This window comes from Pan troglodytes, chromosome 8 (genome assembly GCF_028858775.2).
Source record: "Pan troglodytes isolate AG18354 chromosome 8, NHGRI_mPanTro3-v2.0_pri, whole genome shotgun sequence".
Lineage (NCBI taxonomy): Eukaryota > Metazoa > Chordata > Mammalia > Primates > Hominidae > Pan > Pan troglodytes.
In genome coordinates this window covers 99462534-99488360 of record NC_072406.2, presented here as the reverse complement: position 1 = coordinate 99488360, position 25827 = coordinate 99462534, and the positions used below count along the sequence as shown (strand labels likewise).

The window sequence follows — 25827 nt, the reverse complement described above, 5'->3', positions numbered from 1 at the left end:
ACATTCAAAGTTATCATTGTTATGTGTGGATTTGATCCTGTCATTGTGTTGTTAGCTGATTATTATGTTGGTTTGTTTGTGTGGTTGCTTTACAGTGACACTATTCTGTGTGTTTAAGTGTGTTTTTGTATTAGATCGTAGTGATCTTTTCTTTCTATATTTAGTGCTTCTTTTGAGATCTCTTGTAAGGCAGGTCTGGTCGTAAAGAATTCCTTCAACATTTGCTTATCTGAAAAGAATCTTATTTCTCCTTTGCTTGGGAAGCATAGTTTGGCTGCATATACAATTATTGGTTGAAGACTGTTTTCTGTAAGAATGTTGAATATAGGCCCCCAATCTCTTTTGGCTTATAGGGTTTCAGCTGAGAGGTCCACTGTTAGCCTGATGGGATCTCCTTTGCAGGTAACCTGCCTTTTCTTTCTGGCTGCCTTTAACATTGTTTCTTTCATTTTTACCTTGGAAAATCTGACACTTATGTGTCTTGGGGATGATCTTCCTGTGTAGAATCTTGCAGGAGTTGTCTGTATTTCCTGTATTTGACTGTTGTCCTCTCTAGCAAGGTTGTGGAAGTTTTCATGGACAATATATTGAAATATGTTTTCCAAACTGTTTGCTTTCTCCCCCTTCCTTTCAGGGTTGCCAGTGATTTGTAGATTTGGCTTCTTTACATAATCCCCTACTTCTTGGAGGTTTTGTTCATTCCTTTTTATTCTTTTTTCTTTATTTTTGTCTGACTGTCTTATTTCAGAAAGCCAGTTTTCGAGTTCTGAGATTCTTTCCTCAGCTTGGTTTATTCTACTGTTAATACTTGTGATTGCATTGTGAAATTCTTGTACTGTGTTATTCAGCTACGTCGGACCCATTAGGTTCTTTATTATACTGGCTATTTTGTCTTTCAGCTCCTGTATCACTTTATTGTGATTTGTAGTTTCTTTGGATTGGGTTTTGCTGTCCTCCTGAATCTCAATGATCTTCATTCCTATACATATCCTAAATTCTATTTCTGTCATTTCAGCCAGCTCAGCCTGGATAAGCACTCTTGTTAGAGAATTTGTATGGTCATTTGGAGCACATATGACACTCTGGCCATTTTAATTTTTGGAGTTCTTGCGTTAGTTCTTTCTCATCTCCATGTGTGGGTGTTCCTTTAACTGCCATATAGATTGAGTACAGTCAATAGATTTCTGGCTGTTTTCACTAGGCTGAGTGAGGCCTTGTGCAGGGTCTTTTTTTGAAGCTGACTTCTTGTCTCTAGTTTCAGAGGTGAGTATGTTAGTGAGGTATTTTTGGTGTTGAAGCTTTGGGGTGTGATCCAGTAGGTGGCACTTAGGCTTATTGGTCAACTGGTAGACTCTTGCTCAGTTGTGTGGCTCCTCTATGTTTTCTCATAGTTACAGCTGTGTTCACTCTCGATGCTCTGAAAGTGTGGGTTCCTCTCCCCCTTGAGTGCCGGCTATATGGCTGTAGATTGTGGTTTGACACTCCTGGCTGCCCACTGCAGCTCTGGGGCAATGTCAGTATTTACGTTCCTTCCTCAACTTGGCGGCAACAGAGGAAAGGACCTTAGTAGTGGTTGTGGTCAAGGATCTTTTGCTTGTATCCTGGGAGCTCCACAGCAGAGAGATGTAGGTCAGCAATTCCTCAGTGCAATCACCCCAGGATGAAGGGTCTGTGCTGTGGGCTCAAGCCAGGGGTTCTCTCTGGTGATGAGTGGGGGTTGGGGGTGTGGGAACCATGGGAGACGGACTGGCCTCCTCTTCTTGGGTTGATTGCAGCTTGTGGGAGGTATAAATAAGGTACCTAGGGTCTTTTCTTCTTCATTAGTCTGAGGGTAGCAAGGGCAGTTCTACTGCAGAGACAGTGGCAGAGAGGCTTTCAGGAACAATATTTATTAACCAATTGTTTCAACAAATATTTATTGACAATTCAACATGTACCAGACACTGTGTTAGGCAAGGGGTCTTCAATGGGCCACAAATAGATGTGGTCCTTGACCATGTCATTGGAGCTTAATGGGAGAGACTGATAGTAAGCAAGTAAACAAGAACAAAAAAATAAGGTAATTCAGGTTGTGACAACCTCTCTGAAGGAAATATATAGGATGCTGTAATAGTGACTAGAGCAAGGAACGGCCTAGTTGAGCTAAGATAATCAGGTAGGGTCTCTGTAAGGAGTTGACATTAAGCTAACAACTAAAGAATAAGAAGCCAGCCATGTAAATAGCTTGGATAAGAGCTTTCCAGGCTGAAGGGAATGGAAATACACAGGCCTAGAGGTAAGAAGGAGATGGGTGTCTTCCGGAAACTGATAAAAAGTCAGAGTGGCTCAGATATGCTGATATGTCCCCTGGTATTTTTTAAAATTTTTGGCCAGGTACAGTGGCTCATGCCTGTAATCCCAGCACTTTGGGAGGCCGAGGTGGGCGGATCACGAGGTCAGGAGTTCAAGACCAGCCTGACTAACATAATGAAACCCCATCTCTACTAAAAATACAAAAATTAGCTGGGTATGGTGGCACGTGCCTGTAATCTCAGCTACTCAGGAGGCTGAGGCAGGAGAATCTCTTGAACTTGGGAGGCGGAGGTTACAGTGAGTTGCGATCGCGCCACTGCACTCCAGCCTGGGTGACAGAGCAAGACTCCATCTCAAAAAAAAAAAATTAATTTTTGAGGGTATATTGTAGGTGTATATATTTATGGGGTACATGTAATATTTTGATGCAGGTATTCAATATGTGATATCACATTACGGAGAATGGAGTATTCATCACCTCAAGCATTTATTCTTTGTGTCACAAAGAGTCCCATTATACTCTTTTAGTTATTTTAGAAAGTACAATTAAATTATTATTGACTATAGTCACCCTGTTGTGCTATCAAATACTCGGCTTTATTCATTCTTTCCAACTATTTTTTTTGTACCCATTAACCATCCTCACCTCCCTACCCACCCCACCCCTATTACACTACCCAGCCTCTGGTAGCCATCCTTCTACTCTCTATTTTCATGTTTTCAATTGTTTTGATTTTTAGATCCAAAAATAAGTGAGAACATGTGATGTTTGTCTTTCTGTGCCTGGCTTATTTCATTTAACATAATGACCTCCAGTTCCATCCATGTTATTGCAAATGACAAGATCTCATTCTTTTTTATTGCTGAATAGTAATCCATTGCAGATAAGTGCCACATTTTCTTTATCCATTCATCTGTGAATGGACACTTAGGTTACTTCCAAATTTTGGCTATTGTGAATAGTGCTGCAACAAACATGGGAGTGCAAATATATTTTCTATATACTGATTTCCTTTCTTCTGAGTATATACCCAGTAGATTGTTGGGTCCTATGGTAACTCTATTTTTACTTTTATGAGAAACCTCCAAACTCTTCTCCATGGTGGTTGTACTAATTTACATTCTCATCAACAACATATGAGGGTTTCCTTTTCTCTACCTCCTCTCCAGCATTTGTTACTGCCCTGGTGTTATTTTGCTTCTTAAGTATTAGAACTATACTTAGTGTTATATGTTCTGTGATTATAAGTAAAACTGCCTTTGCTATATAGTATGCATAGAATATTTTAAAGTTATTACTAGAAGCTGACACATTGTTGTTTTCTATTACAAACAATAACATTAGTTTCCATTTATTGAGGGCCTGTTTCATGTTAACTGCTTTACAAACATTCCTTATCTCATTTAATTCTCCCAGCAATCCTACAAGAAAGCTAATGTTATCCCATTTTATAGATGAGGAAATTGAGGCTTACAGAGGGCAAGTAACTTGCCCAAAGTCACTCAGTACCAGCAAATGGACTTTTTCCCCTCTCCCTGCCCCCAAATACCAGCCCCCCACTGCAAAAAAACAAAAACAAAAACAAAACAAAACTACTTCTGTAGAGCTAGTTGTCTATTTCCAAATGCAAGGCTTAAATTTTAAGCCTTGGAGTTTTCCATTTAAAGCCTTTGCCATGAAATACAGCATATTACTTTATAATAGAAAACAAATAGAGCCTTTCTTGATAGATACAGTGAACAGTAAATTCTTTCTTTTAGGCTGCATCTAACAATTCTCTCCTTAACCCAATAGATATTATTTCCACAAATTAGCCCAGTTTTGATTTGGATGGCAAGACTCAAAGACAACAACAACAATAAAATCACAACTTGATTCAAAAGTTAAATTCAATAACTATAGAAGCAGCATATTTGTCTGTTCTTACACTGCTAATGAAGACATACCCGAGACTAGGTAATGTATAAAGGAAAGAGGTTTAATTGACTCACAGTTCCACATGGCTGGGGAGGCCTCACAATCATGGTGGAAGGCTAAAGGCACGTCTTACATGGTGGCAGGCAAGAGGTCCTGTGTAGGGGAACTCCCCTTTATAAAACCATCAGAACTTGTAAGACTTATTCGCTATCGTAAGAACAGCATGGAAAGAACACACCCTCATAATTCAATTACCTCCACCTGGTCCCACAATTGATCCCACATGGGGATTATTATAATTCAAGGTGAGACTTGGGTGGGCATACAGAGCCAAACCATATCATCTGAAGGGGCCAGCCCCTCCACAGCTGTGGGTATTTCTCATCAGGTGGGATGGAGAGACTGAGAAAATAAATAAAACACAGAGACAAAGTATAGCAAAAGAACAGTGGGCCAAGGAGACCAGCGCTCCACATACAGAGGACCTGCATCTGCACCGGTCTCTGAGTTCCCTCAGTATTTATTGATTACTATTTTCATTATCTCAGCAAGGAGAATGTGGCAGGAGAACGGGGTGATAGTGGGGAGAAGGTCAGCAGGAAAACATGTGAGCAAAGGAAACTGTGTCACAAATAAGTTCAAGGGAAGGTACTATGCCTGGATGTGCATGTAGGCCAGATTTATGCTTCTCTCCACCCAAACATCTCGGTGTAGTAAAGAGTAACAGAGCAGCATTGCCGCCAGCATATTTCACCTCCAGCCACAGGGCGGTTTTCTCCTATCTCAGAATAGAATGAATGTATGATTGGGTTTTACACTGAGACATTCCATTCCCAGGGGCATGCAGGAGACAGAGGCCTTCCTCTTATCTCAACCACAAGAGGCCTTCCTCTTTTACTAATCTTCCTCAGCACAGACCCTTTATGGGTGTCAGGCTGGGGGACAGTCAGGTCTTTCCCTTCCCACGAGGCCATATCTCAGGCTGCCTCAGTTGGGGGAAACCTTGGACAATACCCAGGCTTTCTTGGGCAGAGGCCCCTGAGGCTTTCCGCAGTGCATTGTGCCCCTGGTTAATCGAGAATGGAGAATGGCAATGACTTTTACCAGCATACTGCCTGTAAACATATTGTTAACAAGGCACATTCTGCACAGCCCTAGATCCCTTAAACCTTGATTCCATACAACACATGTTTCTGTGAGCACAGGCTTGGGGCTAAAGTTGCAGATTAACAGCATCTCAAGGCAAAACAATTGTTCAGGGTACAGATCAAAATGAGTTTCTTTTGTCTTCCTTTTCTACATAGACACAGGAACCGTCTGATCTCTCTTTCTTTTCCCTAAAATCATTCCATCCCTGGCCCCTCTCATGTCCTCACATTTCAAAAACACAATCATGAGCTTTCAACAATCCCCAAAAAACTGAACTCATTTCAGCATCAACCCAAAAGTCCAAGCCCACAATTTCATCTGAAACAAGGCAAGTCCCTTCCACTTATGGGTCTGTAAAATCAAAAGCAAATTAGTTACATCCTAGATATAATGGGGGTATAGGCATTGCATAAATATACCCATTCCACATGGGAGAAATTGGCCAAAACAAAGAGGTTACAGGGCCTATGCAAGTCCAAAATCCAGCGGGGCAGCCAAATCTTAACGCTCTGAAATGATCTTCTTTGACTCCATGTCTCACATCCTGATGCAAGAACTGGGCGCCCATAGCCTTGGGCAGCTCCACCCCTTTGGCTTTGCAGGGTACAGCCCCTCTCCTGGCTGCTTTCATGGGCTGGCATTGAGTGTCTTTTCTAGGTGTACAGTGCAAGCTGTTAGTGTATCTACCATTCTGGGGTCTGGAGAACAGTGCCCCTCTTCTCTCAGCTCCACTAGGCAGCACCCCACTGGGGACTCAGTGTGCAGGCTCCAACTCCACATTCCCCTTCTGCACTGCCATAGCAGAGGTTCTCCATGAAGGCCCTGCCCCTACAGCAAACTTCTTCTTGGACATTCAGGCATTTCCATACATCCAATGAAATTGAGACAGAGGTTTCCAAACCTTCGTTCTTGACTTCTGTGCACCCACAGGCTCAACACCATGTGGAAGCTGCCAAGCTGCACCCTCTGAAGCCACAACCCGAGCTCTACCTTGGCCCCTTTTAGCCATGGCTGGAGCAGCTAGGATGTAGGACACCAAGTCCCTAGGTTCCTCACAGCAATGGGGCCCTGGACCTGGCCCAGGAAACCATTTTTTCCTCCTAGGCATCCAGTCCTGTGATGGGAGAGGCTTCCAGGAAGGTCTCTGACATGCCCTGGAGACTTTTCCCCATTGTCTTGGGTATTAACATTTGGCTCCTTGTTACATGCACATTTCTGCAGCCGGCTTGAATTTCTCCTCAGAAAATGAGTTTTTCTTTTCTATCACATCATCAAGCTGCAAATTTTCCAAACTTTTATGCCCTGCTTTCCTTTTAAACATAACTTACAATTCCAAGCCATATCTTTGTGAATAAATAAAACTGAATGCTTTTAACAGCACCCAAGTCACCTCTTGAATGCTTTGCTGCTTAGAACTTTCTTCCAGCAGATGCCCTAAATCATCTCTCTCAAGTTCAAAGTTCCACAAATCTCTAGGGCAGGGGCAAAATGCCACCAGTCTCCTTGCTAAAGTATAACAAGAGTCACCTTTGCTTCAGTTCCTAACAAACCCCTCATCTCCATCTGAGACCACCTCAGCCTGTACTTTATTGTCCATATCACTTCAGCATTTTGGTCAAAGCCATCAACAAGCCTCTAGCAAGTTCCAAACTTTCCCATACTTTTCTGTCTTCTTCTGAGTCCTCGAAGCTGTTCCAACCTCTGCCTGTTACCCAGTTCCAAAGTAGCTTCCACATTTTCTGATGTCTTTACAGCAGCACTCCACTACCCAGTACCAATTTACTGTATTAATCTGTTCCCATGTTGCTAATGAAGACATACCCGAGACTGGGTAATGTGTAAAGAAAAGAGGTTTAATTGATTCACAGTTCCACATGGCTGGGGAGGCCTCGCAGTCATGGTGTAAGGCAAAAACCACATCTTACATGGCAGCAGGCAAGAGGGCATGTGTAGGAGAACTCCCCTTTATGAAACCATCAGATCTCATGAGACTTACTCACTATCATGAGAACAGCATGGGAAGAAACCCCCTCCCCATGATTCAATTACCTCCCAATGGATTCCTCCAAGAACACAAGGGGATTATTACAATTCAAGGTCAGAGACTTGGGTGGGGACACAGAGCCGAACCAGCTCAGGAGGAACTACACAACAATAAAAACAACAAAAAACCTAACATGTAACCAATAGCAACTTAAATGTTTACGTTTTTGGTGATTATATCAACATCAAAGAAATGCAAATCAAAACCACAATAAGATGCCATCTCACACCAATCAGAATGGCTATTATTACAAAGTCAAAAAATAACAGATGTTGGCAAGGCTGCAGAGAAAAGGGAATACTTATATACTGTTTGTAGGAATGTAAACTAGTTCAGCCACTGTGGAAAGCAATTTGGAGATTTCTCAAAGAATTTAAAATAGAACTACCATTTGACCCAGCAATCTCATTACTGGGTATATACCCAAAGGAAAATAAATAATTTTACACAAAAGACACATGCACTTGTATGCTAATCACAGCACTATTCACAATAGCAAAGACGTGGAATCAACCTAGGTGTCTATCAATGGTGGATTGGATAAAGAAAATGTGGTACATATATGCCATGGAATACTATGTAGCCATAAAAAAGAATGAAATTATGTCCTTTGTGGCAACATGGATGCAGCTGGAGGCCATTATCCTAGTGAATTAACACAGAAATGGAAAATCAAATACTGCATGTTCTCACTTATAAGTGGGAGCTAAACATTGGGTACACATGGACATAAAGATGGGAAAAATAGATCCTGGCAAATACTAGAGGGAGGAGAGAAGAAGGGGGCAAGGGTTGAAAAACCAACTATTGTGTATTTTTCTCACTACCTGGGTAACAGACTCAACTTCATGAAACATACCCATGTGATACACCTGCACAGGTACCCACTGATTCTAAAATAAAAGTTGAAACTATACATATTTTTTAAAGAAGCTACCTCAATACTCTTTGTGAAAGGTGACAAGGCAGTGGAAATGGAATGGTAAGGCGATCAGGAATTCAAAAGACATTTTAAAAGTGTTATCCTCTTGAAACAGAATGAAGAAGAAGACAAGAGGATTGGATACACATACAGGTTGCAAAGAGGGTCTGTAGCACCTCTCTCTTTTGAAATTTATATTTACGCTACTGTATACCTAGGGAATGTTTCAGAGAAGAAAGGGGAATATAATAAATTGACTAATTACTTGAGATTTTCTCTAGTTTTATCTGGTTTAAAAACAGTATTATAAATATATCCTAATTTAGAGGAAGTCATCAATGGTGAATTATCCTATATTCTATCTCTTCTGTATGAGACCATTCCAATATTTCTACTCTGGAGGACGCTAATAGGCTCACCCTGGAATGCCCAACTTCCTCTATACTGACTTACAACTTTGTTCAAATCCCAGGATACATCTATGTAAATAGTGCAATCAACTCTTCACATATGCAGAATGAGCTTGGCCTTTAGCAAGATGTAACAACTTAACATTATAGGATGCTCCTATAACTCCTTCATTCATTCTTCCTAAATCAATGTCTTCCATCCTCTGAGTCATTTCTCTTTAATTCTATTTTTGTTATTTTTCTTTGCCTTAGGTTTCACTCACTTTTATGGTAAACACTTTAGGTAATATTTTTCATGAAGGATGGATTATGAAAATAAATGATACATTGTAAGCCATTGACATGTTATACCATTGGGATAAATGATGGTAGGTAATTTTAGAGTTTCAATTTGATAAAAGGGGCTTCGCCAAATGATAAGGCTTAGCATTAAGGTATTTCAAATTGTTATATATTCAGATTTAATTTTATGAAAGTTAAGATCATGTAATATGCCTCAACCACATAAATTGATAAATTACCTTCATCTCCAGTCAACCATTTACACCATTTTCCAAGAGATGAGTTTTAATGTAATGTGAGGCAGCTTTATTCTCTGAGTCATCTGTAATACTTCTTGTTACTACAGCCAAAGACCTCCTCAGCATTTTCATTTTCATTATAAATTCCAAACCATCAATAAAAATTAAAAACTCAACACCAGTTTATGAAACAAGGGGGAGAAGAGAAAAATATGTATATTTTCTTGCATATTTTGGGATCGTGTATAAGAGAAAATGATTTTTTCTGCAAAGACAGCATTGAATTGGGCATTCTGAATACATGTTGTTGAGATAAGCCAAATATTTGGTCCTAGAAGCTGAGAGGATATGATACTGAATGATTATTTAGCACTAAAGGTTTATCTTCAAAGAGGTCTTGAAATAAGAATATGTAATTAGGCTGGGCACAGTGGCTCACATCTGTAGTCCTAGCAGTTTTGGAGGCCAAGGCAGGTGGATCACTTGAGCTCAGGAGTTCAAGACCAGACTGGGCAATATGGCAAAACCTTGTATTTTTGTACAAAAAGTATAAAAATGAGCCAGGTATGGTGGTGTGTGCCTGTAGTCCCAGCTACTCAGAAAGCTGAGGTGGAAAAATTACCTGAGCCTAGTGGGGTCAAGGCTGCAGTGAGCTGTGATCAGGCCACCGCACTCCAGCGTGGGTAACAGAAAGAGTAAGACAAAGAACAGGAAAAGGAAAAGGAAAAGGAAAGGAAGGAAGAAGAATATATAATTAGTTTCTACTCGAGTCTTACCGGAATGCATTTTACTGAATTTCACTTACGCAAACATATACTAGCTTACAAAAATGTATGCAACGTCTTTATGAGGCAGATACTGTGTTATGAAACACAAGAGGCAAACAATGTAGAAGATTCCTCTTTCTGTTAAGTCTATAGTCCAGAGGAGAAGAAATACATTACATATACAACCTCTAATTCATTGATTTATTCTTTTCTTTTCTTTTCTTTTCTATTTGTTGAGACAGAGACTTGCTCTGTTACCCAGGCTGGAGTACAGTGGTGCAATCATGGCTCACTGCAGCCTCCACCTCCTGGGCTCAAACAGTCCTCCCACTTCAGCCTCCTGAGCAGCTGGGAACACAGTCATGCACCACCACACATGGCCAATTATTTCATTTTTTGTAGAGATGGGATCTCACTATGTTGTCCAGGCTGGTCTTGAACTCCTGGGTTGAAGCGATCCTCCCGCCTTGGCCTCCCAAAGTGTCGATTACAAGTGTGAGCCACTGCACCCGCCCCTCATTCACTTATTTATTGACAAATGTTTACTGAGGTATTATCATATGTCAGGCATTTTTCTAGGCATTGGGAATATAGCAGTGTATAAACCTGATACTCACTGCCTTGATGGAGCGTAACTTCTGATTGTGGTAAGTACTGCGGAAGAAAATGCAGGCTGCTACAGGAACCCCTTCAACATAAAGAACTGTATGAAAATATTGTACAAAAATATGATTCAAAAATCCTAAATGAAATTCACATTATCATTTACATGTAAGGGCAGAGGAAAATTTTTGAATATGCATGCATTTATAAATATATCTCCATGTACTCTTTTGCAGAAAACTAAAAGAACATAGAACTAGAATTTACACATCAAAATAGAAAAAGATGACCTGAAGATAAAAGAGATGATAGGATTTTTTTTTTTTTTTGGGGGGGGCAGAGTCTCGCTCTGTCACCCAGGCTTGAGTGCAATGGTGGGATCTTGGCTTATGGCTCACTGCAACCTCTGCCTCCCGGGTTCAAGCAATTCTCCCGCCTCAGCCTCCCAAGTAGCTGGGATTACAGGCATCTGCCACCATGCCTGGCTAATTTTTTGTATTTTTAGTAGAGACGGGGTTTCACCATGTTGACCAGGCTGGTCTTGAACTCCTGACCTCAGGTGATCCACCCGCTTTGGCCTCCCAAAATGCTGGGATTACAGGTGTGAGCCTCCACGCGCAGCCAATGGTAGGAATCTTATAGAGGATATGTTGAGAACAAAAGCAACCTGAAGCCACACAGCTTAAAAAGATTAGGAACTGTTTGGTTGGGGATGGTGGCTCATACCTGTAATCCTAGCACTTTGGGAGGCCAAGGCAGGAAGATTACTTGAGACCAGGAGTTCAAAACCAGTCTTGCCAACATAACAAGAATCTGTCTCTATATAAGAAGATTAAAAATTAGCTGGGCATGGTGGCATGTGCTTGTAGCCCTAGCTACTTGGGAGGCTGAGGTGGAAGGATCACTTGGGCCCAGGCATTCCAGCTTACGATTTCAGTGAGTTATGATCACAGCACTGAATTCCAACCTAATGGATGGAGAGAGACTATGTCTCTAAAAATAAAAAATAAAAAGATTAGGAACTGTCTGCACTAAGATGACTTTACTATTCCAAGAAATCCTTGCCTAAGGAAGTAAAGTTGCAAATTACTTTTTTGTCTTGGAAACTTTCCGATCTATGTATCTGTACTCATACAGCCTCATCGGGCTAAACAGCCTTCTTTTCAGAACAGTAGATCACTCAACTGGGTTTTCAAGTGACTGTTTACCTTTCAAGGCTGGCTTTATAGGTCTTGCCTCACTGTATCCAGCAATCCAAACTTTACCCTATCCCAGTCAGGACTGCACACCTCATATTGAAAGACATACCTTAGAACCAGACTCCGCAAACCTTACAAATATCCCACCCTTGACTCCCTTTTCTGAGGCTACTAAGATTATGTGAAGACAGTCATCTTCCTTACTGCAGTGAGCAATAAACTTGGTTTTTGTTCATCAGTAAACCATTTTGGTGGTTTCTGGAGGAGCCAGCAGTTGGCAATGGTTATAAATCTAAATCTAAAAGCCATTTATAAAAGACTGATGAATCTAGTAACATAAAAATAAACTGCATGATAAATATCATAAACAAAGTCAAAAGACAACTGACAACCAGGTTAAAAACATGCTTTCAACATATATTACAGGAAAAGGGCTAATATTCCTAATATGTAAATAATTGTTAGAAATTAAGAGATCAAGCACCAAGCACCCATTAGAAAAAATGGGAAAAGGGCATCAATAGACAATTCACACACACACACACACACACACACACACACACACACAGACACACAAATGGCTTTAACAACTCTATAGAAACAGAAAGTAGGTCATATCTTTGTTCTGTGAAAAGGCTGTGCACACAAAGCTATTCCCAAATGCTGAAGAAGCCCAGAAACCAAAGAAGGAAGTGAACAAATCCAGTTCGTCAGTAATGGGTGATTTACTGAGGAACTTATGGACAGAAGCGTGATCTTGGATGACTGCAAGACAGATAGATCTCCACACTGTTATTTCCCAGACCCAAGGTTTGGGTACCGTATGGAAAGGGTACACATGCTCCAGCAAAACGATTAAAGGCAACCCTCCAGAACAGGCGAAAATGCTATGTGTGTCCTAGCCTATAATTTGTGTGATAACATCAGGGTTGTTTTGATCTTATACTAGGGACAGTAAATAAAGTAGAAACCAGAAGTTATTCATGGGACCGGGTCTAATCAGAAGTCAACATGGTGGATTAGCATCCAAGATGGGGTGGTTTTTGTCTCCACAACCTTAACAAGGCTGTTGAAAAAGTGATCCGTAAATATACATATAATCACTTTTCAAAGTCAAGAAACAATAGATGCTGGCGAGGCTGTGGAGAAAAAGGAATGCATTTACACTGTTGGTGGGAATGTAAATTAGTACAAGCATTGTGGAAGACAGTGTGGTGATTCCTCAAGGATCTAGAACCAGAAATACCATTTGACCCAGCAATCCCATTACTGTGTATATACGAAAAGGAATATAAATCATTCTATGATAAAGATACATGCATGTGTATGTTTACTGCAGCACTATTCACAGGAGCAAGGACATGGAATCAACCCAAATGTCCATCAATGGTAGACTGGATAAAGAAAATGTGATACATATACACCATGGAATATTATGCAACCATAAAAAGGAATGAGATCGTGTCCTTTGCAGGGACACAGATGAAGCTGGAAGCCATCATCCTCAGCAAACTAACACAGGAACAGAAAACCAAGCACCTCATGTTTCTCACTCATAAGTGTGAGCTGAACATTGAGAACACATGGACACAGGGAGGGAAATAACACACACTCGGGCCTGTCAGCGTGTTGGGAAGAGGGAGAGCATCAGGATAAATAGCTAATGCATGCAGGGCTTGATACCTAGGTGATGGGTTAGTAGGTGCAGCAAACCACCGTGGCACACATTTACCTACGTAATAAACCTGCATGTCCTGCACCTGTACCCCAGAACTTAAAATACAATTTTTTAAAAAGAAAAATACATATATATACCTGTAAAGTTCAAATTCATAACTAGAAAAATGCAGATTAAAAAAATGCTAAGCTATTATTTCTCACCTATCAGATGGGTAAAAATTAAAATTTTAACTAATAAAATGTAATAAATTAAAATATGACAACACATTTTGTTAGCCAGATCTTAGGAAAATAATCACTGTTTTCATTGCTGTTAAGGAATACAAACTGCTACAACCCTTCTCAAGGGAAACTTGGCAATACCTAATATAACTACATAAGGAGCCCTATAATCTCACTTATAAAATCTACCCTGAAGATACATATCCAACAATATGAAAAGCATATGTACAAGTTTATTCATTGTAAGATTATATATAATTGCTAAATTTAAGAAACAAATTAAATACTCATATATAGAACAGTGGTTTTTAAATAAACTCTAATAATTCACACAAGAGAGCACTATGCAGCTATAAAATAAATGAGGGAAGAGCTCTATGGATTCCTATTCAGAGATTTCCAAGGTATATTTTTATGTGGAAAGCAAAGTACAGAAGAATATCTAGAGTATACTACTCTTCATGTAAGAAAGAAGTATATATAAGAAAATATACATATATCCACATATACGAGGAAAAACATACTGGAAAGTTAAACTAGAAACAAATGAGATTCGTCACCTACAGAGGTTAAGTAGGATCAGTGTGGAAAAATTGGGGAATAAAAATGGGTAGAAATGATTAGAGAGTTGTGACACACTCAGAGTATTCCTATATGCATAGCTCTAATTCCTATAAATATGGTAATGTTTCACCCCCCCAAAAAATAAATAATTACAATTAACCAGGATGTTGGGGAAGGGAAGACCCAAAATGGAATATAAGCAGTAACAAATAAGCCCAACTGTATTACAAATAAATGACATAATTATACTAAATGGGATAAAAAATAAAAGAATTATCTAACATAACCTGGAGAACATTATTTTAACCATATGCCAGAAGGCTAAAAACAGAAAGAACTGTATGAAAATATTGTACTTTAGTAAATTTGTTTTTCATAGGGTATGGGTTAGTATTTCTGAAACTACTTTATGTATATACTAGGATTGAGTAATTAAGAAATACACTGTGGATATTGAGAGCCAGTTTTCTGTCAGATAAAAGAGTTAAAATAGAGAAATTGTGAAGTAGCAGAAACTCCAGATTGAAATCAGAGCAGGAATATCAGTGTGAACTCATGGATATACATGCAGTGAGATCCCAGTAGCAATGAGCACAACTAGTTTCCAGATCTTGGTTTCTAAATACCATTCTCGATGCAAGGAACCAGAGCTCCTTGGGGAAATGACTGAGTCCAGACTAGAGCAGGAGGAATGCAAGATGAGCTTAGACCATTTAAAGTGCCAGAAAGTAAAGACATGTTCACAAAATAATGGGGGCCAAGTCTACAAGACATCGGAGCCAACTTAAAGGAGCTACTAATCCCAAATCTGGACAATTTGAACAACATGATCAACTGTGTGAAAGGCAAGTACAGAAGTGTATCTAGAATATATTACTCTTCATGGGGTTGTTTTACAGTTAACTTTTTTTTAATAAGTAGAAGGAGTACACTCTAGAATAATGATAAAAAGTATAGTATAGTAAATACATAAACCAGTAACATAGTCACTTATTATCATTATTAAGTATTATGTACTGTACATAATTGTATGTGCTATACTTTTACATAGCTGACAGTGCAGTAGGTTTGTCTGCATCGCATCACTATAATCCTGTGAGCAATACGCTGTGTTACCAGGTTATGAAAGCTACCATGTCACTACATGATAGGAAATTTTCAGTTCAATTATAATCTTATGGGACCACCCACTATCATATATGTGGCCTGCCATTGACCTAAATGTAATGATGAGGTGCATGACTATATATAAATATACATATGTTGGACATTCTGATAGGAAAATGCCTGGATATATAAGAAACAATGCTTTTACCTCTGAAAATCTGAATAAGGGAGGCTAGAGAGATAGAAAGACTTTTACTCTTCATATAATAATCTTTTTAAAAAATAATAAACTTTTAAAAATACTGTCAATATTATCCTAGGAACCATAGTTTTATTTGTTTTCATTAATTAATTTGGACCCAGCATTGATGAAGTAAAGTTTAACTTTTATTTTAGTTTTTCTCTATTGTTGAATGAACATTCTTTCTCCCAGTTTCCAATTATGTTATCTACATTGAGTCACTGCTTGACTCCATTTCCATATTTGTAGTGTTAGTCCCTGGTAAGACAATAAACTTCCTTATAAGCAAATTTAGAAGCAATTATTTAATTCAAGCCTGCACAAGTTTCTCGAGTCCAGCACGAGTTGTTGCCACATCTAACAATAGCAAAGTAAAGGTTGCAATGCTTACTAGTGATGATTTCTTGAGGAAGAAAAATAAGTCTTACTTAACAATAGAAACCTTTTTTGTCTTGCTGCCCAAGTCACCAATTTTATATAGGGGAAGTAGTTAAAATTAACTAATTATGACAATTCCAGGGTAAATTAATTTCTTAGAAATGTTTCAGAGAATAATACTTTCTGCCTCAAAAGTATGCATTTATTATGTATCAAATAAAATTTTAAATTTAGAGAACGTTGAAGAAATATGAGATCAGAGAAATCAAAGATTATTATTAAATTACATTTCTTTTGGTATCTCCTGAGATTTCTCAATTATGCATTACTTGTATTCATTCATTTATTCATCAAATACAATATTTATCTAAAACCTGCTATGACCAAGACTGGGTGAGGAACTGGAGACATAGCTATTTAAAAAATAGTATTTATATTTATAAATGATGAAACAAAAAGAAAAAATAGAAGGTGAATCGGTAGGTAAAAAGAGACAATAGACTACCAGCCAATCTCAATGTGTGAACCTTGTTTGTATCCTGATTCAAGAAAAGACATTAAAAAGATTATCTGAAAGAGATAATTAAAAATCTGAATTCTGCCTGGATAGTTGATGATATTAAAGAGGTATTATTCATTCTTAGGTGTAATAATGACATTGTGGTTATGTTACAAAAAGGAGTCATTTCAGAAACAGACTGAAATATGTACAAATAAAATCATATGTTGTCTGGGACTTACTTCAAAATAATGTGTGAGTGTAGGGAATGGGCAGGGTTGCAGTAGGGACAGGATTGGCCATGGGTTGATGGTTACGGAGGCTGAGCGATGGCATGTGAGGTTTTATTATTTTATTGTTTACTTTCATCTATTTTCAAAAAGTTAAAAAATCAGCCCTCCCTTTGCTGAAAAAAGAAAAAAAGAAAAGAAAAACTACAGGTTTTGTCCCTGCCTCCTGGAGCTTTCAGTTGTAGAGAGAAAGCAACACTTACTGAGAAACTAAAAGATGATGTGTGTTGTAAAATGAGAGTGCAGGGTGACATTGCAATTGAGCAAGCTATCTTGAGGTAGAGAGAGAAGGTAGTCAAAGATTTTGTTGACAGTTTAGTTAGAACTAAAATTGATAGCGCCATTGTACTCCAGTCTGTCACAGACTGAGATATTATCTCTTTAAAAAAAAATGGCCGGGCTTACTTTGGGAGGCCGAGGCAGGTGGATCACCTGAGCCCAGGAGTTCAAGATCAGCCTGACCAGCACAGTGAAACTCCATCTCTACTAAAAATAGAAAAAATTAGATGGGCGTGGCGGCACACATTTGTAATCCCAACTATTCGGGAGGCTGAGGCACGAGAATCGTTTGAATCTGGGAGGTGGTTGTTGCAGTGAGCCGAGATCGTACCACTGCACTCTAGTCTGGGCGACAGAGCAAGAATCTGTCTCAAAAAAAAAAAAAAAAAAAAAGCCTATAAACTAAAATTGAGAGATGGGTGGACTTGTGGGAGAGAGAAGATAGGGGCATATGCCAAGCAGAAAGCAGCATGTTCAAAGGTCTGAAGCATATGTACATGTATGTAGTTTACATCCCATATAAGTCAAAATGGGATGTAAAGTTTAAAAGTCAGCTGAATATTTTGTTTACATATGTCATAGCGTTTATCTGAAGCTGAGCAGGGTATATCCACATTATTCTTTGCCATGTCATCTCCAATTACATGCAAGTAAATTCAACAAGATTTGTTCTCTGTATGAGGGACGTAAAGTTGAATAACTCATGGTCACTTAAGAACCTTATAGTCCAATGGTAGAGACAGATATATTTGTCTATACCTTAGCAAAGTAAAACATGAAAAGATCTGTACTAATGGAATGAGCTGGATACTGTGAGTGTATTTAGGAGGAGTGATTAGTTATGCCTTATTAGAACAACAAAAGGCTCAGAGAGGAGCATGCCACTAGAGCTGGGTTTTAAAAGTTAAGTAGGACTTGATTAGGTAGAGAAGGGGAAAGAGAGGCCATTCTAAGCAGAAGGAACAACGTGAGCACAGACTCAGACTCAAAAGTACATATTGTATCCAAGGACCTGCAGGTAAATGATGTGGTTAGAACATAGGCTTAAAATAAAATTAAAAATGGCCTGGCGCGGTGGCTCACGCCTCCAGAACTTTGGGAGGCCGAGGTGGGCAGATCACAAGGTCAGGAGTTCGAGACCAGCCTGGCCAACACGGTGGCCAATATGGTGAAACCCTGTCTCTACTAAAAATACAAAAATTAGCCGGGCATGGTGGCACGTGCCTGTAGTCCCAGCTACTCGGGAGGCTGAGGCAGGAGAATCGCTTGAACCTGGGAGGTGGAGGTTTCGGTGAGCCGAGATCGCGCCACTGCACTCCAGCCTGGGCAACAGAGCAAGACTTCGTCTAAATAAATAAATAAATGCAATTTAAAACATCTGTTCAGTGCTGTGATAAGATGTCATTTGCATGTTTATATTTTTATTTATTTATTTTTTTTTTTGAGACAGAGTCTCGCTCTGTCGCCCAGGCTGGAGTGCAGTGGCGCGATCTCGGCTCACTGCAAACTCCGCCTCCCAGGTTCACGCCATTCTCCTGCCTCAGGCTCCCGAGTAGCTGGGACTACAGGCGCCCACCACCACGCCCAGCTAATTTTTTTGTATTTTTTTAGTAGAGACGGGGTTTCACCGTGTTAGCCAGGACGGTCTCCCCTGAACTCGTGATCCGCCCACCTCGGCCTCCCAAAGTTCTGAGATTACAGGCATGAGCCACCGCGCCCGGCCATGTTTATATTTTCCAAATGCTTCACAAAGATATAAATGCTTCCTGGCTTCCATCACAGGCATTGCAGGAAAGGAATTGTTTAACTAGATGACTACAGATAATACAAAGCAGTGAATTAAAATAGAAGGCAGTTCAGAATATGTTTCAGCTCTCGATTCTCTAAGAAATTGATGACAAGTACAACTGAGTTAACATCAAAGCATCAAACCAAGCTTTTCATAAGTGAATTCAGCCATCTTCATGGTGCCTGGGCTTCCTTGCTGGCTCCTGTCCTCCTGTTCACCTCTGGATTTGGTAGTTCCTTTAGACTTGGTCCTAATCCTTTTTCTCTTCTCATGTTACTTTTTTTTCCATGGCTTTGAATATATACCTATGACTCCATATTTAGCACCAACTCAATCCTCTCTTCTCAACCTCAGATCCAAATACCCAAATGCTTTCAAGGCATTCTTACTTAAATGCCGCACAAATGTAAGATGTCTACAGCTGTACTTGTTCTTTTCCATCAATCCTGCCTCACCTCCAGTCTTCCACATCCTAATGATGCCACCTTCTACTCGGATATTCAAGCCAGAACCTGGATATTATCCCTGACTCCATCTCCCTCCTGTTACACATTCAAACTCTCACTAAGACCATTTGGTTCTACCTAAAATTTTGTCTTGAATCTCTCCATTTCTGCCTTCTTTACTGCTGCCACCCTAGTATAAACTATCATCCTCTCTTGCAACAACTTTCCAAATGGTCATCTACCTTCCACTATTGCCTATGACAATGCATTCTCTATCTTAGAAGATGAAGATTCGGTAATTCCCCTGATTAGAATCCTTTAGTGACTTCCCTCTACTCTTTGATCAAATGCAAAATCCTAACTAAGGCTAGCAGCTTCCTGAAAGATCTGCCCCTATCTCTCCATCATTTCAAATCATTTGTTGCCTGTGTTGTTGTCCTATTGGTTTTCAGGTTCTTAAATGTGTGCAGAACCAGCTCACAACCTTCATGCTTGTTTTTTTGTTCTTTCCAGAAAGTTATTTTCCCCTGTCTCTTGGTTGGTTCTCTCTTTTTAGGGGAAGCTTTTGCTGGGACTTAGAAAGTAAAAATCTGTTCCATCACTTATCAAGCTGGATTAATAAACATTGATAAAACTAGCTGCAAAGTTTACGGGAAACTAGTTATCCCAAAGACATGCGATAAAGCTTCATAACAACCCCATTCTTTGAGTGATTACTGTTTTCTTACTTGCTAACAAACTTTGTTCTTTAAAATTTTATGCTATTAGAAAAGAAACTTTGTCATTTGAAATTATATTATTACAACATAAAACATCATAGTGTCTTGGAGACTCTAAAACACTTTGACACAGAGAATCAGCCTCCATTTCCATTCCAGCCACAGAGCTTAAGAAAAGGGCTTCTGGACACAATAATCCATATCTGTCTTATAACTTTCTAGTTTTCAAGGAAGCAGAACCCTGGATCCTGCCCAGACCTGAAGTTGACTCCTGATTTGCTTTGAGTTCATCAAAAGCCACTTAAATGGTTTCATTTAAATCTCACCCAAACTCTACTCTTCCCCCAAATCCTATAATGATTATCTTGTCCTTGTTTGGTGAGTGAGATGCCTCACAGTTCTGTGTGTGATCTCCCTCACTGCAATGAATCTATAAATATGACTTTGTCGAACTCTAAGTTGTTTCCTTGCGCTTGTAGACTGATTGAGGTAGGACATGTGACTCTTCTTCAAAAAGTCTTCTCTAAAGTTCCCACGACAAAATAGGTCCTCCTAATTCATTGTATCATCAGCACCTTCTACTTTTCTTTCAGAGTATATTATATCCTTCAAGACCCCAAAGCAATTCGATACTTAAGTCAAAATATTTGGTTAAAAATATTAATCAGTTATATCTGCTCCACTTTGTCGGTAATGGGGTAAAGTGGAAAACAATCCAAATGTCCAATACTTAAAGTTTGAAGCAGGTTAAATATTCCTTACCTCCCATACTACATCTCATGATGTTTGCATGGTGCATAAAAGTTTTGTAAGCCTGTAGTAATTTGAAAGATTAATTTTTGACCAATTTGAAAAAGTTTTTAAGCAAGTTGAAGAACCTTGACAAACAAGCAAAGCAGGACTGATTAACTGAATTAGAAAGAAAAAAAACCTGAAATGGTAAAAAAAATTATTTAACACATTCTTTTTATTGTTTAGTTTCTTATGTGTATTTTTATGTATTTATTGTAGTATTAAACCAAGGAATATCTTATGACAGGAAAGCAAAAACAATACAAAGGACACAATAATTCCTCCTATCTACAAGTAGTAGAACTTAACATCTTTCTTTCCTTAACACATTATCTCCCACTGAACACAACAATTTTTTTTTATTTTTTTATTTTACTTTTTATTTTATTTTATTTTATTTTGAGACGGAGTCTCGCTTTGTTGCCCAGGCTGGAGTGCAGTGGCGCCATCTCAGCTCACTGCAAGCTCCACCTCCCGGGTTCATGCCATTCTCCTGCCTCAGCCTCCCAAGTAGCTGGGACTGCAGGTGCCTGCCACCACGCCCAGCTAGTTTTTTGTATTTTTAGTAGAGATGGAGTTTCACCGTGTTAGCCAGGATGGTCTCGATCTCCTGACCTCGTGATCTGTGCGCCTCAGCCTCCCAAAGTGCTGGGATTACAGGCATGAGCCACCGTGCCCAGCCCAACCATTTTTTATTTTAAACAGTCTTGTCATTGAAGCTTTAATATTATTATTTTCTAAGCTCCAAAACCTGAGGGAGGAAAGGGAAGGCTGAAGTCTCAAGAAAGAGCAAAGTAGTGAGATGACTGAAATGCAACTTCCTACCTCACAAGTTTGTCTTGGGTTAATTCTAAGGCCTAAAAACTACCAAGTATCCACTCAGTAAATAGCTGTTGAATAAATGAATGAACAGATGTCTCAATAAGCAAAATTGGTTTAATATGTCTGTTTAGTGTTCAATTTCTCATAAGGATGTTATTTCCATGTTTAGGATAAAAATTCAAAATAGAGTTTTCAGCTCCTTACATTAGCTAAGGTGGGTGTACATTTATCTCCTGCCTGGTACCTTTCCTTTCCGACAAGTTTCTAGTCTGCTGTATTACGCTATCTAAAACAGCCACTCTGCGCTGACTAGCACCTTATCACTTTAGACTTTCCTCACCTCCTCTGGCCCGGCACATCTAATATTTTGTTTAATCCTAAGTACTCCAGTTATTGCTCATGTCAAGAACAGACACATTATCACTGGAATTCAGGCTGAGGAAGAAACTCCACTGAAGCCTTCAGTCTAAACATTAAGAATCAAGGAAGGCCTTTATTTATTTATTTTTCAAATACCAGCCATCCTTCATCTGCACCCCAAATCATCAAATGTTTTTATCAACTCTCTGTAAAAATTTTGAATTTCTTAAAAAACTGAAACAGAGATGATAAATACAAGTAGCCAGTTTTAAGTACCACTGCTTCTTACTTCAAAGAATTTCCTCTAGATTTGCTATTGTTTGCAAAATATATAGCGGTGGCTCACGCCTGTAATCCCAACACTTTGGGAGGCCAAGGTGGGTGGATCACAAGGTCAGGAGATCGAAGCCATCCTGGCTAACACAGTGAAACCCCGTCTCTACTAAAAATACAAAAAATTAGCTGGGCGTGGTGGCACGTGCCTGTAGTCCCAGCTACTCGGGCGGCTGAGGCAGGAGAATCACTTGAACCTGGGAGGCAAAGGTTGCAGTGAGCCAAGATCGCGCCACTTCACTGCAGCCTGGGCGACAGAGTGAGACTCCATCTCAAAAAATAAATAAATAAAATAAATATATATAAAACATATATTAAATATTCCAGTTACAAAAGTAACAATTACCAAAAACTCCAACAAATAATATCTGTGCCTAATATACAATGTGGCAATGTTCATTATGAAGTTTTAATACAGAGAACTTTTTTTCAGAATTTTTAAGAGAATAAATTTTTCTTTTAAGAATACCTAAGCCTTATGAACATCTGATGTTCAAATACCCAGCAATGGCTGGTCGTCTTTTGCTTGCCTAAACTCCATCTGAACAATGGCAAAGCTCTGCTGAACCAACCAACATAAGGAATTGCACATCCCCACATTTCTTTCCATCTTTCTCTTTTCTGTCAGACTTTCACTCTTTTGCTGATAGTAAGTACCCTTAATCTATTAAAAGAAATACAAAAATCACTTCTGACTTGCCTATTCTCTTTTATTATATGCATATTTACATCACCACTGTATGACAAATTATTTCACCTCATAGACCCTGTTTTCTGATCTGTAAAAGTGGTTAATGGTACTTACCTAAAAGGTTGTAAAATGTTTTTAAATAAAGTATGTAAAGCTTTCAGTGCAATGCCTTGTGTTTGGCAAGTGCATTGTAAATGGGAGTATTATCTACATCAACATCTTCATCAAGATTACAATACTGCTGTGACTCATTCCTGATTAAGGTCATGCATTACTTAACAAGGATATAGTCTGAAAAATTCATCATGAGGTGATTTCGTCGTTGTGCAAACATCATACAGTGCACTTACACAAACATAGATGGTATAGTCTACAACATATCTAGGCTATATATGGCATTGTCTATTGTTCCTAGGCTGCAAACCTGGACAGCCTATTATTGTACTGAATACCATAAGCAGTTGTAACATAGTGGTCAATATTTGTGTACCTAAATGTAGAAAAGGTACAGTAAAAGTAAACTATAGAAGATATAAAGTGGTACACTTAGGCCAGGCACAGTGGCTCATGCCTGTAATCCCAGCACTTTGGGAGGCAGAGGCAGGAGGATCTCTTGAGCCCAGGAGTTCAAGACCAGCCTGGGCAACATGATGAAACCCTGTCTGTACCAAAAAAAAAAAAAATACAAAAAAATACAAAAATTAGCTGGGTGTGGTGGTGTGTGCCTGTGGTCCCAGCTACTTAGGAGGCTGAGGTGCAAGGATTGCTTGAGCCCAGGAGGTGGAGACTACAGTGAGGTTTTTTCTTTTTCATTTTCTTTCTTTCTTTTTTTTTTTTTTTTAAGACAGAGTCTCACTCTGTTGTCCAGGCTGGAGTGCAGTGGCATGATCTTGGCTCACTGCAACCTCCGCCTCCCGAGTTCAAGCAGTTCTCATGCCTCAGCCTCTCGAGCAGCTTAGGACACAGGAGTGTGCCACCATGCCTGGCTAATTTTTGCATTTTTAATAGAGACAGAGTTTCACCATGTGGGCCAGACTGGTCTCAAACTCCTAGCCTCAAGTGATCTGCCTGCCTCAGCCTCCCTAATTGCTGGGATATCAGGTATGAGCCACCGCACACAGCCTATAAGCTTTCTTCTATTTAAAAATTTTTATTTATTTATTTTTTACTTTCAAACTTTTTTGTTTAAAAATGAAGACATAGCCAGGTGCTATGGTGCAAGCCTATAATCCCAGCTACTCAGAAGGCTGAGGTGGGAGGATTGTCCAAGGCCAGGAGTTCGAGGCTGCAGTGCAATATGATTGCACCTGTGAACAGCCACTGCACTCCAGCGTGGGCCAACATAGTGAGGCCTAGTCTCAAAAAAAAAACAAAAAACAAAAAGACATTAACACACATTACGCATGAGACTAGGCCTACACAGGGCCAGGGTCTTCAATATCACTGTCTTTCACCTCCTTATCTTCTCCCATTGGAAGGTCTTCAGGAGCAGTAACATGCATGGAGCTGCCATCTCCTATGGTAACTATGCCTTATCTGGAACACCTCCTGAAGGACTGTTTTGCAGTTAACTTTTTTTTAAGTATAAAAAAGACACTCTAAAATAATAAGACAAGTATAATATAGCAAGTACATAAACCAATAACGCAGTAGTCTATTATCATTTTCAAGTACCATGTACTGTACATATTGTATGTACCATACTTTTATAGGACTGGCAGCACAGTAGGTTCGATTACACCAGCATCATCACAAATATGTAAGTAATGTGTTGTGCCATGATCAGCTCTGACATATCTGGGCAATAAAAATTTTTCAGCTCCACTGCAATCTTAAGGAACTACCACTGTATATGAAGTTTGTCATTGACCAAAAGGTCATTATGTGGTGTGTGACTGTAATATAAAAATAGTTATTGTGATAAAATTATTTTAAGGGAGGGAGACAATGGGTTTGGAAGCAAAATTAGTCATTTTGTTAGTTTTTTATTGCTGCTGTAACAGATTATGACAAACTTAAACATTAAAATAACACAGATTGGCCAGGAACTGTGACTCTCACACTTCTAAGCCCAGCACTTTGGGAGGCTGAGGCAGGAGGATTGCTTGAGCCCAGGAGTTGGAGACCAGGGTGGGCAACATAGTGAGACCCCATCTCTACAAAAAATAAAATTAGCCAGGTGTGGTGGCACATGTCTGTAGCTCCACCTACTCAGGAGGCTGAGGCAGGAGGATCATTTGAGCCTGGGAGGTTGAGGCTGTAGTGAGCCCAGACCATGCCACTGCACTCTAGCCTGAGCAACAGAGCAAGACTTGTCCCTAAAAAAATAAAAATAAAAAAAAAAACACAGATGTATTATTGTATAGATCTGGAGATCAGAAGTTTCAAATGGGTTGGCAAGGCTGCTTTCCTTCTGGAGGCTCTAGGAGGAGAATCCATTTCCCTGTCTGTCTCAGCTTCTAGAGGCTGCCCACATTCCTTGGATCTAGCCCCCACATCACTCTGACCTCTACTTCATCACATCACCTTCTCTCCCTTTGTCTCACATTTCCTTTTTTATAAAGATCCTTGTGAGTACATTGGGGACATCAGATAACCCAGGATAATCTCCCAATTTCAAGATCCTTAACTTAATCACATTTGCAAATTCCCTTTTGCCATATAACGTAACAGTGATAGGTTCTGAGGATTTGCATATGGAAATAATGGAGGCCATTATTTAGTTTAACACAGTCATTAAAAAAAAAGAAATTGGGGCATTTAACCTTCTAGAAACTGAACTGAAATTTC

At 39.4% G+C, this 25827-nt stretch overlaps 1 protein-coding gene across 1 annotated transcript in view; it reads left to right on the top strand.

Annotated features, from left to right (window-relative positions):
• The window catches only part of LOC104008227 (synaptotagmin-15-like), a 78290-nt gene that overhangs the window by 16907 nt on the left and 35556 nt on the right, over positions 1 to 25827 (top strand). The gene's annotated exons all lie outside the window — the stretch shown is intronic.